At 47.5% G+C, this 15,695-nt stretch overlaps 1 protein-coding gene across 2 annotated transcripts in view; it reads right to left on the minus strand.

The window, feature by feature from the left end:
* The window catches only part of ALS2 (alsin Rho guanine nucleotide exchange factor ALS2), a 1,284,778-nt gene extending 1,269,448 nt beyond the window's left edge, over nucleotides 1–15,330 (minus strand). The window contains exon 1 of one of the 2 annotated variants that reach the window (XM_078680222.1): nucleotides 15,233–15,330. The gene's annotated coding sequence lies outside the window, so the exon portion shown is untranslated. The remainder of the gene's footprint in view (nucleotides 1–15,232) is intronic. The other variant, XM_078680224.1, reaches the window with a different exon arrangement.
* Nucleotides 15,331–15,695: the final 365 nt, after the last annotated feature.

The raw sequence follows: 15,695 nt of genomic DNA on the forward strand, positions 1-15,695 counted from the left end.
TCGTACCAGCGTTTTTTCAGTTCGTCAAGTGACCTGTCGGCCACACCCACGGAGTTCACCGTCAACGCTATACCCTGCCAGATCCTGCGTTTTTCCTGTTCTGCCACCCTCCTGGAGTCCTTCCCAAACAGTTTGGAGTGGTTGGCCACCACCCCTTCAATTAAATTCTCCAGCTCCTGCTCGGAGAATTTCAGCTTTCTCTTTCGCCCTGTGGTATTGCTGGGCCCAGGAACTGGCTCCTCTGACATTGCTGCACTGTAGTTGCTCTGTACTTTCCTCACAGATTAGCTGGAACTCTTCCAGTTGCTGACTCGAGGTCTGCCTCACTGTGGTGTATGGGGGTGGGCCCTGGCTGCTTCCTGGTTGTGATGTCATCGCTGTGCTCGACATGCGACTTCCCGTTTTCCCGATCTCGCGCTATTTTAGCTCCCGCAATTGACGATCACGCTATTAGAGAATTCGCAATTTCGACACGGATGTTGCCGGAAATAGCGATTAATATGCGATTTTCGAAAGTCGCAACCGGTATTTGCGGTCGCGTGCGAATCGCTTTCTTTTCTCTAAAATATTCATGAATACCGTTTTGCGTGTCCCTGATAGCGAATCGCTATGATTCACTAATAGGGCCACGCAAAACGTCCCGTTGATGAATCAGGCTGTTTGTATCTTAATAATTTTATTTTGTGTAAAAGAGGAAGGTGTGTGGTATTCTGCCTATATTCTGATGTCACATTACTATGGTTACCCCGTGGTTCTTCTGGACTGGCTTTGAGAGACTGGATGGGTTTCATATTTCCCCTGCAATAAACCTTACCTTAAATCTTACTTCATAGTTGGGGGGCGCTAGAGGGCGCCAAGCAAGATGGCCGCACCTATGTGAGGCTCTTCCAGTTGGGGAAAATATCCGCCTTTAATCCTGGAAATTGCCTATAAGTATTAACTCAAACTGACCTTTTATGAAAGTCAGGACGCAGCGGGGTTAGGATCAGCTGGTTACATCGCGGCTATATGCTGGATTGCCGGAGAAAATCGCCTTCGCCCCCCCCCTGAGTTCTCGGAGCAAAACATGGAGGCGGGGCTGTGCTGAGCTTCATTGCTGGAAGACGTGCGGGGAATTGCTGGTACGCTGCTTGCCTTCCGATTTATGAGACCCGCTGGCCCTTGCACCGAGAGAGCGGACCCCGTTGCAGACTGAGGAGGTGCTGCAAGACGTTCCGGTCGGTTGTGGGACCCGCGGCCGGAGAGACGACTGTGACGCTGCGGTGGATCGCCTGGAAGTAGGAGGGCACTGGAGGCCTGGTCCGGTGACGTGGAGGCGGCGGGCATCTGTGGCGGTAAGATTAGGAGCCCCGGGGCTGGCAAAGTTACTGGCGAGGTGGTGGGAGCGGCGTACTGCAGCACCGCCTTAAAACCTGTGGACTGGCGTGTGTGCGCGGGCCCTAATATCAGCCGGCTGGGCTGAGGAGACACCCTGGGGAGAGTGAAGGCGGGGCTGCGGCGAGGCGGCAGATGAGCCGCGGGAAGGTGCGCTGGCCCCATTGCTTGAGAGGAGGATGGATACCAAGGGCACCATATTACAGATAGCAGGAGAAGCAGAGGAGTGCAACCGCGACTGGCCTGCTCTCCCGGCCTGCTGGGACGTTGGACGACCTGAAGGCCCATATTGTTCTGAGCAGCAACTGTTGGTTGGTCTGCCCCCCCCCCCCCCACTTTGATGATCTTGTGTGGCAGCCAGTTGTAATATTATCTAGATCCTGATGGTAGGCACAGCCCACCATACGAACTGCAGTGTCACTGTTCAGCAGGTACATTTGGGGGGAGACACCTTTCACCACATTACACGCCAGAGGGACACACGGAGAGCATAGGGAAAGGTGCTGCTGAGTTCTCCTAGGTCGAATAGGGAGTACTAGCGGATTCCTGCGGAATCCTGCGATACCCTGAGAGGCATTACAGAAACGGAGCCTGCCCACGTCCAGGCATTTGCATGAGAACTAGCCCATTGGGGAACACTGAATCCTACGCAGCTGAGTACCTACTCCTGTCGAGTACACTGCGGAGCTCTGTTACCGGCCATGGGGAAACTGGACGGGCATCAGCCCAAGCTTAACTTTGAGGCGCGGAAGGGCACCCGATCCCAGACGGATCCAGAGGAAGAACAGGCGGAGGTTCAGGCACCATCCACCGCAGACTGACCTCCATTGAATCGAAGATGGACTCATGTCTGCGCAACTGGATGGGGTCTCCCACAGGGTGGATAGGCACGAGGAAAGACTAGCAGAGACGGAGCGGCGGATATCAGATCTTGAAGACACTTCGACTACGACAACTTCCCGAACGCTAGAAATGGAGAGGGTGTTGCGAGTGATAGCAGCAAAGAACGAGGATTTGGAATCTCGTTCCCAGAGGAACAACCTCCGCATTTTGGGAGTACCGGAATCCACCGCCACCAGTAAAATGGAAGAGTACATGGAACACCTCCTCATCACGCTCTTTGGAAGGGAGGCCTTCTCGCCGGTACTGGTGGTTGAGAGGGCTCACCGCACGCTGGCGGCTCGCCCGGTGCCTGGAGCGGCGCCTCGCCCCATCATCGCCCGGCTGCTAAACTATCGGGACCGGGATACCGCCCTTCGTCTATCCAGGGAGCGGGGACAGCTGCGCCATGAGGGATCGGACATATCTATGTATCCTGACTTTACTATGGCCGTTCAGGAACAGAGGCAGAAATTTCTACCAGTGAAAAAGAAACTGCAACAGATGAACATTCCATACGCGGGGGATGTGGGCCACGGCAGGTTTGGGCTGCTGGTGTGGGAGGTGGGAGGGAAAGTTTTGTTTACGACTATGAGTAGCAACAGACCTTGCAGCAAGCCATGCGCTATAGTGCATCACAGCACCTTGCCGCCTAAATGTCACTTCCGACTTATGTCAGACCACTTATTAGTACAATGCGTCCACGGTTTCTGCTATGACTGAAGGTTCGAGACCACCCACATACCGCTTTCTCACTTGGAATGTCAGAGGACTAGGGGAACCCCGCAAGCGCAGACACATATTATCTTACATGACATACACTGCGCGATGCTGCAGGAGACGCACTTTAATCCCGCTGTCCCCTCCACGTTTGCTGGTCGCTGGGCCAGCTACACATGCTTCTCATCCCACTCATCATATGCTCATGGCACGTGCCTCTTAGTGAAGAAGTCCCTCCCTTACAGCCCACTGGGCTCCGCCACCGACAAACAGGGCCGATATTCTATTCTTTGGGGCAGAATCGCTGGCCAATCATTCACGCTGGTCTCATGCTATTGACCGAACACGGATGATCCGGAGTTCTTTCGGGTACTCTGGGGCAAAGTGTTAGAGATTGGCTCCACACATTTGCTATGGGGTGGGGATTTTAATGTCACGATTGACCCTACACTAGACCTCTCACATCCACAGCCACACCATTACTCCCGTGCGCAATCCACCTTTCAGATGATTATCTGGGACCACAAACTGATTGATGCCTGGCGACAAATGCAACCGGCGCAGCGGGAGGACACTTGCTACACCTCGGCTCCGGCATCCTGGCCTAGAATTGATGCATGGTATGTCACAAAGGGCCTTGTACCTTGGGTGATGCACTCCTTACAACTCCCCCGGACTTATTCGGATCACTCCCCCGTGTTGATTGCTATAACCCCTCCGTATATGGAATCTCCCTTTCAGTTCTGGCATTTTAACCCCTGTCCTTGCTGTACCCGGTCTTTAGGCAGGAACTTGAGCACGTGGACAGCTACTCCACGGTGTGGGAGGCTTTTAAAGTCACCATACGGGGTCTGTGTATTGCGAAAAGTGGAGGTATTCTGAGAGATATCTGGCCCACCTTGCCTCGACTAGAGACGAACTTCAGGGAAATTGAATCAGAACTACAGCACAATCCAACGTCTGAGTTGCAAGCTAAACTGCGTAGTACACTTCGCGAATATCAAGAGACAGCGGAGAGTGAGTGTAGGTTTAGAGGGAAATACCATAGAGAGCGCCAATATGGGTAGGGGGATAGACCTGGGAAGGCGTTGGTGGCGCTAATTCGTCCCTCGCAGTTTTCGAATATTGTGCTGGAGATCGAGGATGGTAACGGTCAAACGCATAGTGACTCAGCCGAAATTCTGGAGATCTTTCGTAAATGTTATAAGGGCCTCTATAAGACACGTAGAACCCAGACACTGGACTTCAGCTCCTTCTTTGAAGATACAGCAATTGCTTGGTTGGAGGATGGGAAGAGGGAGTTTCTTTTGAGACACCACGAGGACGAGGAGATCATAACGGCCATAATGCCGTTGCAATCGGCTAAGGCGCTGGGGCCGGATGGCCTTGCCGTCGAATTCTATAAAACTTCCATTATCTACTTATTCCAATACTGAGACATGTATTTGAAGAGGCTTGGGAGACGGGCATACTTCCCCCCTCTATGTGCGAGGCACAAATTATTTCCATACCTAAGCCGGGAAAGCCGGCAGCTTACTGTGACTCGTATAGGCCTCTGTCCTTAATAAATGTGGATGCAAAAACCTTGGCCAAATTAATTGCTAATCGGATTAGTCCCCTTATGACAGCATTGGTGCTCCCTGATCAATCGGGCTTTGTGCCCACCCGTGGTATGTCATATAATTTGCGTACGCTCTTTGATCTCCTCCAAGACATAGACCCTGACACTAACGCCGCAGCCATATTTCTTGACGCCACAAAGGCGGTTGATTCCCTGGAATGGGACTATCTCGCCTTCGTTTTGCAGCGAATGGGTTTTCCTGCCCCCTTCCTGGAATGGATTAATCTGCTGTACTCGGGCGTGACAGCTAGAGTGATGATCAATATGGTCCAGTCGGCATCCTTTGCAATTACTCGAGGCACGCGACAGGGGTGCCCCCTATCGCCCCTACTTTTTGCTATTGCCATAGTGCCTCTAGCGGCAAAGGTTAGACAGCATTTCCGAGACCATGCGTTGATTTACCCAGAGAGACAAGATATTAATTTCCCTGTACGCTGACGATCTCACACTGTACTTGCGGGACCCTGCTGTTGGCCTCAATCCTATTCTTCGATTGCTGATCTACTTCGGCCAGTTGTCTGGGATTACTGTGAACTGGGAAGCATTTCAAATATTCCCGTTGACGGATGCCACACGAAGATTCGCTCCTGACATTCTGCTGAAATGGTGTGACGACACACTCACATATCTAGGCATCCGGATCTCTAGGTGCGAGAGGAGTTGATGTGGTCCAATTACGGAAGGACATTGGATCAAATCACAGATAAGATCACCAGATGGATAGCGATGCCTCTCTCCATGGCGGCCAGAGCAGGGCTCGAAAAATCAAAGAAATTGTACTAGTCCTGCAGGACTAGTACCTTGAAAAACTTCCTCGACCGAACTCCAACCTACTTGAACTCAGTCTCTGAAAGCGGAGCAAATGTGACAAAATAGCAAGATTTAAAGGCATCTTTATTGCTCATTACCTTTGTGAGCAATAAAAATACCTTTAAATCTTGTTATTTTGCCATATTTGTTCCGTTTTTACAGACAGAGGACAAAAGTTAGTTTGTCTTCCTACTAGCTATAAAGGGAGAGTAGGACCTAAAAGCAGCTCGACCTCGATAACTTTAGCTCGCATATGCGAGCGGTCGAGTGGATTTTTCGAGCTCTGCAGAGTATCTTTAATAAAAATGGTAATCCTACCTAAGCTACTCTACCTATTTACAAATATTCCGTATGCGCCAAGTCGATGTTTTTTTAAATGCGTTCAAGCCCAGTTGATTAGATTAGTGTGGGGAGGGAAGCAGCCCAGATTGGCGTGGGAGATACTCACTTGTCCCTTTGAAGCTGGGGGATTCGAAGTCCCCGATATGGAATTATATTTCCTCTGCGCTCAAGCGCGCTTCGCGGCCTATTGGATGCACCCTCCCCTATACATGCCTCACTTAGTCGTTGAAGATGGCTACAAGGCCCCCACACCAAGCATCGCATATCTCAGCACTGCCACGGTCTCTAGACACCGGGCAGCTACAACTGTTCAATGTATGACCAGTGCATGGCATGATTTAGCACGTAATCTTAAATGCCCTGTTCTCTATTCGCCATTGGCGCCCTTGCAAGGGATACATGATCTACCAGTCACAAAAGAGGGGGTTGTCACCAGATGTTACGTAAACTGACCTGTTTCACTTGGGGCCAGCTGTACAAAAATGGGAAGTTTAAATCTAGTGATGACTTCTTTGGCACCACTTCCCCCACTCCGCTGGAACGCTTCTACTACGTGCGTTTGACAGGATGTGCGATCCTTGACCCAGTGCTTTCCATCAGAGCCCCCAGTTATGGGTGCCATTACATACTCTCCTACAACACACTCCCCCGGAACACGTGGTTTTGCGATTATATCGCTCGACTCAGGGAGACTGGGAGAGAGACCCTGCGCCCGCTAAGGATAAGTGGGAGCCGGAATTGGGAATTCCCATCACAATGGAACAATGTCCTATTGCTGTAGGCAGACGGGTGCCATGTCAGCTAATAGCAGACTACGCCTGATACATTAAAGATATGTTCACCGGTTATATTACACGCCTGCTCGGTTGCACCAACTACATTTACGCGACACTGCCAGTTGTGATAGATACGGGGTCAGGGATGCTGACTTTGGACACTTGGCCTGGGACTGCCCGACCGTTCGGGAATACTGGAGGGAGGTGCTACTTGCAATAGATGAGATGACTGGGATACATGTGCCCGACGATCCCCTGACTGCCCTCTTGTATAGGGAACAGCTTCCTGCCAAGGTGTGGAAATATGTCTCCCTGGTTCTTTTGATGGCAAAACGGCGAATAGCCTGTCGCTGGGGGCGGGGCCGAGCCCCCAAGTTTAAGGACTGGCTTTGTGACCTTATATACTGTCAGGAACAGTTGCACACCTACGCAGAACTCATGCCACCCTCATCCTGCCCTAGGGACATATGGGCTCCTCTTCAAATATATTTACTAGCACATACTGACTCGGGGGACGTAGATCCTGACCCAGATCGGATGAAAGACGCGGGGAGGGACGGGGAGGAGAATGTGGAGGGGGGCTTCCCGGTCATAAAGCCATGCTGATTTCTATTTAATGTGGGGGAAGCGGATGAAGATTGGGTGAGCAGGGGAACTTCGGTTAGGCTTGAGGTATGGAATCTGACTGGATGCAGGTCTGAAAGGCTAGGTGGTGGTGCATATTCTACTATGGCTTGCTGGGCTTATTGATTGGGAATTATGGTTAGAGACCTGAGTTGATGATTGTCTGTCTTACTTGCCCACCTGACGCAGCCGGCCCCCTGGGGGGTTGTAGGCGGCTTGCTGTGTTCGCCCCCCCCCCATCTGCTGTAAACAATGTTTACTGTTGCTGTGCCGGCCCGATGGGATGTAGGCACCCTGCTGTGTCAACTTTATAGATGTCAATAAAGGTCGATGTTGGGGAAAAAAAACATACTTCATAATTACGCCTTCCGAGTAATTCTTTCAGCTGCTAGAATCTTACAGCATGCACTTTACTGGCCGTCACCCCCGCTCGGCCTCCCGCCGCCAAGCCCCCCGGGTACAAGCAGGCATCCATTTCAGTACTTGTTTATGGTGCAATTCTGAACGAGTGCCAAAAGCGCCGTGAAAAATTCATTTGTAGCGCTTACAACCCATGCTGAGCCGTCCTAACATGGTCCTGGGATCTTACATCCCCACAAATCGGGTAACTGATCATTTTTGATGATTAAATGTATATTTTCTTTAAGAATAGCCTGTTTTCCTCTTTGGAGACGCAGCAGGAACATGAGCGTTGATTTCAGACTCTGTCCATTTTCAATTGCACAGCACCGTTCTTTCTCCCTCACTACCCCGGTGCCCGAGAGTTTGTGATGGCAGTTATTCGAGAACACATTTTTCAGCTGCTTTCCTCATGCTCAGACGATTGCCAACAGCACTGCCGGATTAATGTATAACTGCTGCAGTGCACTTTTACACCACAGTTTGCGCCAACCGGCTATAGCACAACATTTGCACCATCTAACTCAAACAGTTCACTATTCGGCAATAGTTTTCAGCTTAGATCAAAGAGGAACCATAGACAAGTTTATGACTCTCCCTGTAAGACTGCTACGAGTGCATTTTTCCGACACCTGAGCTAGCAGAAAATCAAACATTTTCTTGATGCAATACACTTTATTGTGGGATTAGACACACTGATTTCAATTACAAGATTATTACAGATGCTCATGCAGAGAGAGCAGCATCCTGTTTTGTCCTGATTCTGGTAGAGACTCCGCGTGTGTTTGAAGAGCTGAGGTTGTTGTCACTGGTGCCTCTCATCAGTGAATCCCTGTGTACTCCCGTTCTCGTGAGTGCTTCTGAGATGCAACACCCCAGCAATCTTAATTAGCCCGTGCATCTTTCAGGACCACGTGCGAACAGACTGAGTGCAAGTTGCAAAGCAGGCGGGGAAGAGAGGGTTGCATTTCACCCTGTAATACACATCTAAGTAATCAATACACAGTTCAATCTCCATGCAGTGCATTGCTTCAGCTCTTGGTAGTGTTTTGCAGGGTGAGTGGCCAGTGTATTGTAGGCTTGTCCCGAAACCCGAAGAGAGACAGTATAACGGCTTGCAAGCAAATGGCAGGGCGAGCGCAAATGTTGTGGACTTCTTGAGTGGGAGACGACCAGGCTCGTTGGGGCTCTAGGGGCCCAGAGTACTTCGACCTGAGCCAGAGCCAGGCATCTGGTTCGAGCTTTCACTGGCTCACCCACCTCTAATCTGGGCCTGTTTATAGCTTGGTGGGCCAGTTACGGAATGCTTTTCCTGATATTACCACGATAATCGCATGTAGCAAGAGAAAATGTATGCACTCTTCTACAACTTGCAAAGCTTTTCTGTAGAAGTTCAAAACTACTCTGGGTTGCAAACATGGGCCACATATTAGCGATCTGATTGACTAATAGGGCCCTCTTTTACTAAGGTGCCAGGCCCTATTTTCTGTCCCAATCTGTCCTTGTGTAAAGCAGTTACTGAGAGAAAGGTGTCCTTTGATAAACAACATTCCAAACTCTTGAAATGTGGGTCATTTGAAAGTGAGGTGTTGCAACAGTAAATGACACAAGTTTAATTAATACCCAGATACCATTCTTTTTATGTCTTGGATGTTTTTGCTCAGCCCAATCTGAGCTGTGAAATCAATCCTGTGCTTTCAAAAAGAGAACCCTGAAATCTCCAACTTCAATTGCCGTATGTCTGGAGGCGTTTAGTTCTCCATGCAGAAGGTTTCGGCTTTTACCCTATAGTCTAGTGAAATTAGTTCGAAAAATGGGCTAACCTAGAACTAATTGCAATACAATTTCTGTGAGTGGATTCTTATTGAAACTTTTCCGTAGAAAACGATGGGGAAAAGTCTACCACTCTATCATGACGCGTTAATCCAATATGGCAGATTTTACAAAATGTCTGCCCATTATTTGAAATATATACCATACAGTTCGAATTATATGAAACAAAAACTCAAAGAGCATTTTGAAGATGAAATCTTCATAGGAACAGTTGCAGGGACTGCTGATGTCGTTACTTTTAAAAGTACAGCTGCGCATGTATTGCAAGAGTACCACAGTCATAGCCATGAAGATGTTGAAGAGGATCGCAACAAGATCCTTATGGCAGCTGCTGAAATAATTAGAAATTATATTAAAGACATCTCTGTAGAACCAGAAATATTTCCACCCATTGAAAACATGAGTAGTGTTGACTATAATGTGAGCTATATTCCTGATTCGTTAAGGCTCTTATTATCAGTTTTGTTTTTGTTACTGATAAAACCAACAGAGAGAGAAAAGTAGCTTCTATAAAACAGGCAATTATGCAAGCTGTGCGCCCACGAGTCTTAGTTGCACCGGTGCAGTTAGGGCTGGCAGTTCAATTACATGACAATACAAGCTCGAGATTTGTAATTGAAGCAGTAAAACATGTGGGATTCTGCAGCTCCTATTCAGAAGTTCTTCGTTTTGAACGTTCAGCTGCAACAGAAGGGGAAATACTATACCTGTCCTTGTGGAACCTTCTGAAAGTCCTCTGAAATTCGTTCAATATGCAGCTGATAATATTGATCACAATATTATTACAATAGATGGCCATGGTACTTTTTATGGGATGGGCATTATAGCCACTGTGACTCCAACTGGAAAGTTTTCAACGGTCGTTAAGATGAGGTTTCACACAAGCGTAGAACACGAGAAGTTGTGGGATCTGATACTTTCTCCTGGAACGGAGTTTTCAAGTTAACAAAACGCTCTCTACATTTCTTGTGAACTTTCTGCCCAACACAAACGTGAAACTTAGATATTTTTCTCCCCTTGCATGTTTTTTGAATTCCACTCTTTCAGTGAGTACAGATACATCGTCATCTTCTTGAAACACCACATCACAAACACATAAATGAAACATTTTTGATTAACAAAAAAGCAAACAATAACAACAAAGTTACAAAACAAAACACAAAAATAGCAAACCTTCTATTTCAAAAGTTAATTGTAAAATGTACGTTCCTTCACACTTTGTCATATAAGTCAACGAAAAAATTATACAAACGTTGTCTGACATATTCCGCGATTATTTGATATTATGGTCATCAGAAACTATTTTTGACTTTCCCGTCCCTAAAACCATATAAAATGATACCACACATGGGCATATAAACAGTTATACCCTATATCTCAAATAATGGGCAACCATTTTGAAAAATCCGCCATATTGGATTAACGCGTCATGATAGAGTGGTAGACTTTTCATCATCGTTTTCTACAGAAAAAATTCAATAAGAATCCACTCACAGAAATGGTATTGAAATTAGTTCTAGGTTCCGCAACAAATTGACTAGTCTACTACTTCCCCAGTGTATCTCTAAACTGTAACATAATCTTGGCTGACAATGCTGCAATATTAGATGTTTGTAACACTACTAATAGACCCAGAGAGCACGTTTTCCCAAGTTAATATCCATTGCTGTTAGTTATGAATACTAGACTTGCTTCCTCTCACTTGCTCGATCTGCATTTTCTCATTTTCTGTCCCACTTTCTTTCTTACATTCCTTTGCTTTTTCTGTCCGTCTTTCAGTCCACGTTATCTTCCCTGCTTCCACTTTGCCATTTTAGCAAATGGGTTAAGTACTGTGTCTGGCCTGCATGTGTGAGTGTGAATGTTCTGCCAAGAATTCTAGTCTTTTAGTCTTACAGTTATAGATTTCCGGTAATTATGGTTCAGTTCCACAAAAGTTGTGAAGCTCTGCCAACCTAATTGTTGCTGGCACTGTGCAGTGGGGGCACAGTTAGAAATATGTCTTCTGATACTGGTGCTCTGCTTGCTGTCTTTGGGCATGAGAGGCCACATGGTAGATTGGAATCACAAAGTGTAAGGGCATTACATTCTCAAAGAGCCCTATGGCCTAAGCACTGATATGGATATGGCAGCCATAGCACGCAGCACATCCATAATTGTGTGAAAAATGCTGTTACTGAACATATTGCCTTTTTTAATAAACAAGTCCTAACACTTTCATGAAGTTTCAGTAACTTATATTATACAACTGCTCACCAAGCTAAAATTTACAACCAAAAATGTTATTATTAATCACATACATAGGCGAAACCTAATGCATTTGCCAATGCTTGTTTGCCCTCTTTGTTCACCCCCTTCTTGGGTCTTTTCCAGCTCTTTTTCTCCCTCTGCCCCCGCACGCTGCTTATCTGTCTTCCCGCCTCCTGCGCTCCCCTGCATCCTTTTACCCCTGCTCTCTTCCCTCTTACCAGTATTGCTAGTGCGAAAGGTAATCTGGTCCTCCTTCCTTCTACTGCGACCCTCAAGACCAGCCGCCGCTTGCTAAGTTGCTGCCGCACTGTACCACACAACACCAAGGGAGCGTTCTCCTGCACTTCCTTTCTAGTGTTCATTCACTTATCCCCACCCAACACTCACTACACCCACACAGTCAGCATCCAACACCCTACTCGCTCATACTCACACAATCACGGACACAATACTCTATACTCACATGTTTACTCCTCAACACCTGCTCACTCACGCACACCTCATAGATCAGGCACCTGCTGCACAACAATGCCCCAGATCTACTGTTCCTCAACAAAACCTTGCTGAACCTGCACTGGCACCCAACATCGCCACAGTCATACCCCACCTTTTCCGATCTCTCTCTGCCTCCCCACCACCAACAACAAGGTCGTCAGGCAAGACAGACTTTACACGCCCAGAGGCAGAATCGCATCATCCACAAGAATGCCATCAGCAGCACCACCTCCATAGACATCGGTTGTTCAAACTCCACATTACAGCCAATGTCACCCTAGCAGCACTTTTATCTACAGACCCACAAGACCGCACTCCAACTTCACCAACACCTTCACGAACTTTTTCGCACTACTTGCTTTTGACGCACACCTGTACATTCTACTCAGAGACCTGTACTTTCACCTGGAAGACTGAGTAGGCCCCCAACTTGAAACCATTAATTGAAGACCTTGAAAACTGGGGAATCACCAAAGAGTAAAGGGATCTACCCATGTCGGCAGACATCTGCTGGACCCTACTTTCACCACCTTCTACAACATCCGAGCCAACAAGCCCACACCAGTCTCCAAGACAGGCCACATTCTTGTCAAGTTCAGCGACCCTGTTCTGTTCTAACGCACATGCTCCACTGCTAGACCAGTCTGCCAAAACCGAGACTGAATCACTGACCAGGATTGGAACACAGCTCTCAGTATCGACCAACCTGAACCCAGCAATAGCTTCCCCATATCCATCAAGAATTTCAACAACTTGATCCCCTGCTGCACAGACTCCCTGGGTTCCCTCAAGCACAGCAATACAATGGGATTCAGACCCCAAACCAGTTGGTACAAGGAAGAACTAGGGCTGATGAAATGCTACTGCAAACAACCAGAGCACAGATGGGGAATAATCCTGTACGACATGGACAGGAGCACATTCAAATGCACTCTGTGACAATACCAACAAATGATCCAAACCACCAACCACGCAGGCCTAGCAGATCGCATAGACACCAGCACTAACAGAAGCAAAGAGACCTCCATTGTGAAGGACTTCACCTCACTAGCGGCTATCTCCAACTCAGCACCCCCTTGCAGAACCTCTGCAACAATCTCTCTTAAATCTTCTGCAACTAAATCACTGCCATTTACAGCACCTTTAGCCCGCAGACATATCTGACAGAGCTTGTCAAATGGTTCCAGATCTCATCCAAAAATCAAAAGCTAACTACATGGCCCTTCATCACCCCCAGATGAAACTGCAGCCACCCCATGAAGCCCATCCACTGAGGAGCCCCATCAGACCCCTGCCCCCACTACACCTACTGCAGAGCACTTCAACCCAGCAGCACAATGCTCACACCCATCCGGAACAACTCCACCTCTTCCATGACCTTCCGAGATGCTTAGAAAGATGCAGCTGTCCTCCCCCTACTGAAGAAACCCTCCTCTGACCCATTTACCATGCCAACTCAGACACCTGTGGCCTCATTTGTGGAGTTCAGCAAGGATCCTCCCAAGCCCGACCCTCTTCAATGCATTCATGATCACTTTGGCTGGCATCATATGTTTCCCATGACATCAACGTCCTATCCTACGCCGATAACACGCAACTCATTCTCTCCCTCACAGGCAAGACACCCAGCACCCGGAACAAGTTCACTGTCTGCCAGACCGAAATCTCTGACTGGATGAAGACCAATTGTCTGAAGCTGAACACCAACAAGACCGACACTGTGATCCTCTGAAAGAGAACTTCATCATGGGACGCCACCTGGTGGCTGACAGAACTTGGACCCACACCCACCCACGTCAAGAATCTCGTCACTGATAGGAAACTTGACAAGCCAACGCTGACACCACCTCATCCTTCCACATCCTGAAGATGCTGAACACATTTTTTAAATAGATTCAATTAGCACCTGGAAAATCGTCATGCGCATCCTGGTTACAAGTAAGCACGACTACAGGAACACCCTTTACGCCAGGATCAACAAGCAACTCACCAGAAGATTGCAGACTGTTCAGAATTCAGCGGCCAGAATCCCTCTCAAACTCCAATGCTGCACTCACATTACATCACACCACACCTCAAGGCGCTCCACTGGCTCCCCATACATAATCATAATTCAAACTCCTCACTCACACTTTCAAAGCACCACATAACTCCGGCCCAGCATACCTCAACAAAACAAGCGCATCTACTTCCACGAAAACTCCAGACACCTTCACTCAAGAGGACTCCTATTTGCACACATCTCACGCCTATGGAAATCCAGACACAGCGGTCGTGCCTTCTCCTATATCACCCTTAGCATGGAAAGGCCTGCTACTACATATAAGAGTCTTAGTTTAACTTCTTGAATTCCACAAGAAGCTGAAGACCTGGCGTTTGGTGCAGTCCCTAAACCCTTGGTTTGGCCAGACTCACACCTGCTGAGCACCAGGTTACCCTCCTAGAATAGAATGTGCTCGAAAAAGTTACATAACATAAAAAAGGACAGATATGTCAAAACATTCATGAATACATGAATGTAACAAATGTATAAAACAATGTGGCTCGCTCTTCATTTCTCAATACGTAAAATGCTCTAAAAAACGTATGAACTATAACATCTTTTATTAACTGACAAAAACTGCATTTGTATATGTGCCAAAACTTCAAATAAGCGTGTAATATGTATATAAACATGCAAAAAATGTGAATGGGGATACGGGCCCTTCCTCACCTTACAAAGCCCTCTAGCATCCTTTAAGGCAAGATCAGCCCTGCATCGAAAACATGACAACAATAATAAAATAAAACGTGATACTTTCAGCCAGTCCTGGCTATTTATTCAACTTCGCTTTGCATGTTAGGCATTTCTGAGTCCGCACCTACAATGACAAAAATCACAACTGCACATTCTTGAATGCAACAATTGAGTTGGTTAAAAAAAAAAAACGGACTGGCTAATGGTGTCCCACATGGCACGGGGCCCCTTAGCAACTATGAATACGTGTAAATGCTAATGTGAAAATTAGCTAAAACGCAGTCTTAAATTCAAACTAGTCATATGAAAAATAGTAGAACTAATCAAGATCATGAAACGAAACCGTATTATAAATGCGAACAGTTTACATACCATTTAGGGAGATCGCTAGTCCACTAGTTGCAAGTACTGTCCATAAATGCAGCCTGATGCCCGTTATTGATAATTTGTGTGTATATCAGCTACTTCCGGGTCGCATTACAGCCAATACTGTGGCTCAGCACAATCTGGAAGTCGTTTCGTACCCGTCATATGTAAGGTGATATAGGATTGGAGTATTGAAGGCACCTCAGCCAATCCTAGTGCGCGGCACAAAATTCCGAAGTGTTATTTGGCTGTGTAGTCCGCACGTGCCTTTTGTGGTATGTAAACACTTTCTGAGTAGTCCTTAGCACCGAGTAGTAAACGTGAACTGACAGCCGACAGTTTGTTTTGGTGAAGAGAGTGAGTGATGTCAGGATGCAACTGGTCTGGGAGGCCAGATCATGAGGACTGGTACAATTACGACGGCCTGCAGCGGTATGGGTACTACATATTAACTGCAGCTTTCCGTTTG

Source organism: Lissotriton helveticus, chromosome 3_1 (genome assembly GCF_964261635.1).
Source record: "Lissotriton helveticus chromosome 3_1, aLisHel1.1, whole genome shotgun sequence".
Taxonomy (NCBI): Eukaryota; Metazoa; Chordata; class Amphibia; order Caudata; family Salamandridae; genus Lissotriton; species Lissotriton helveticus.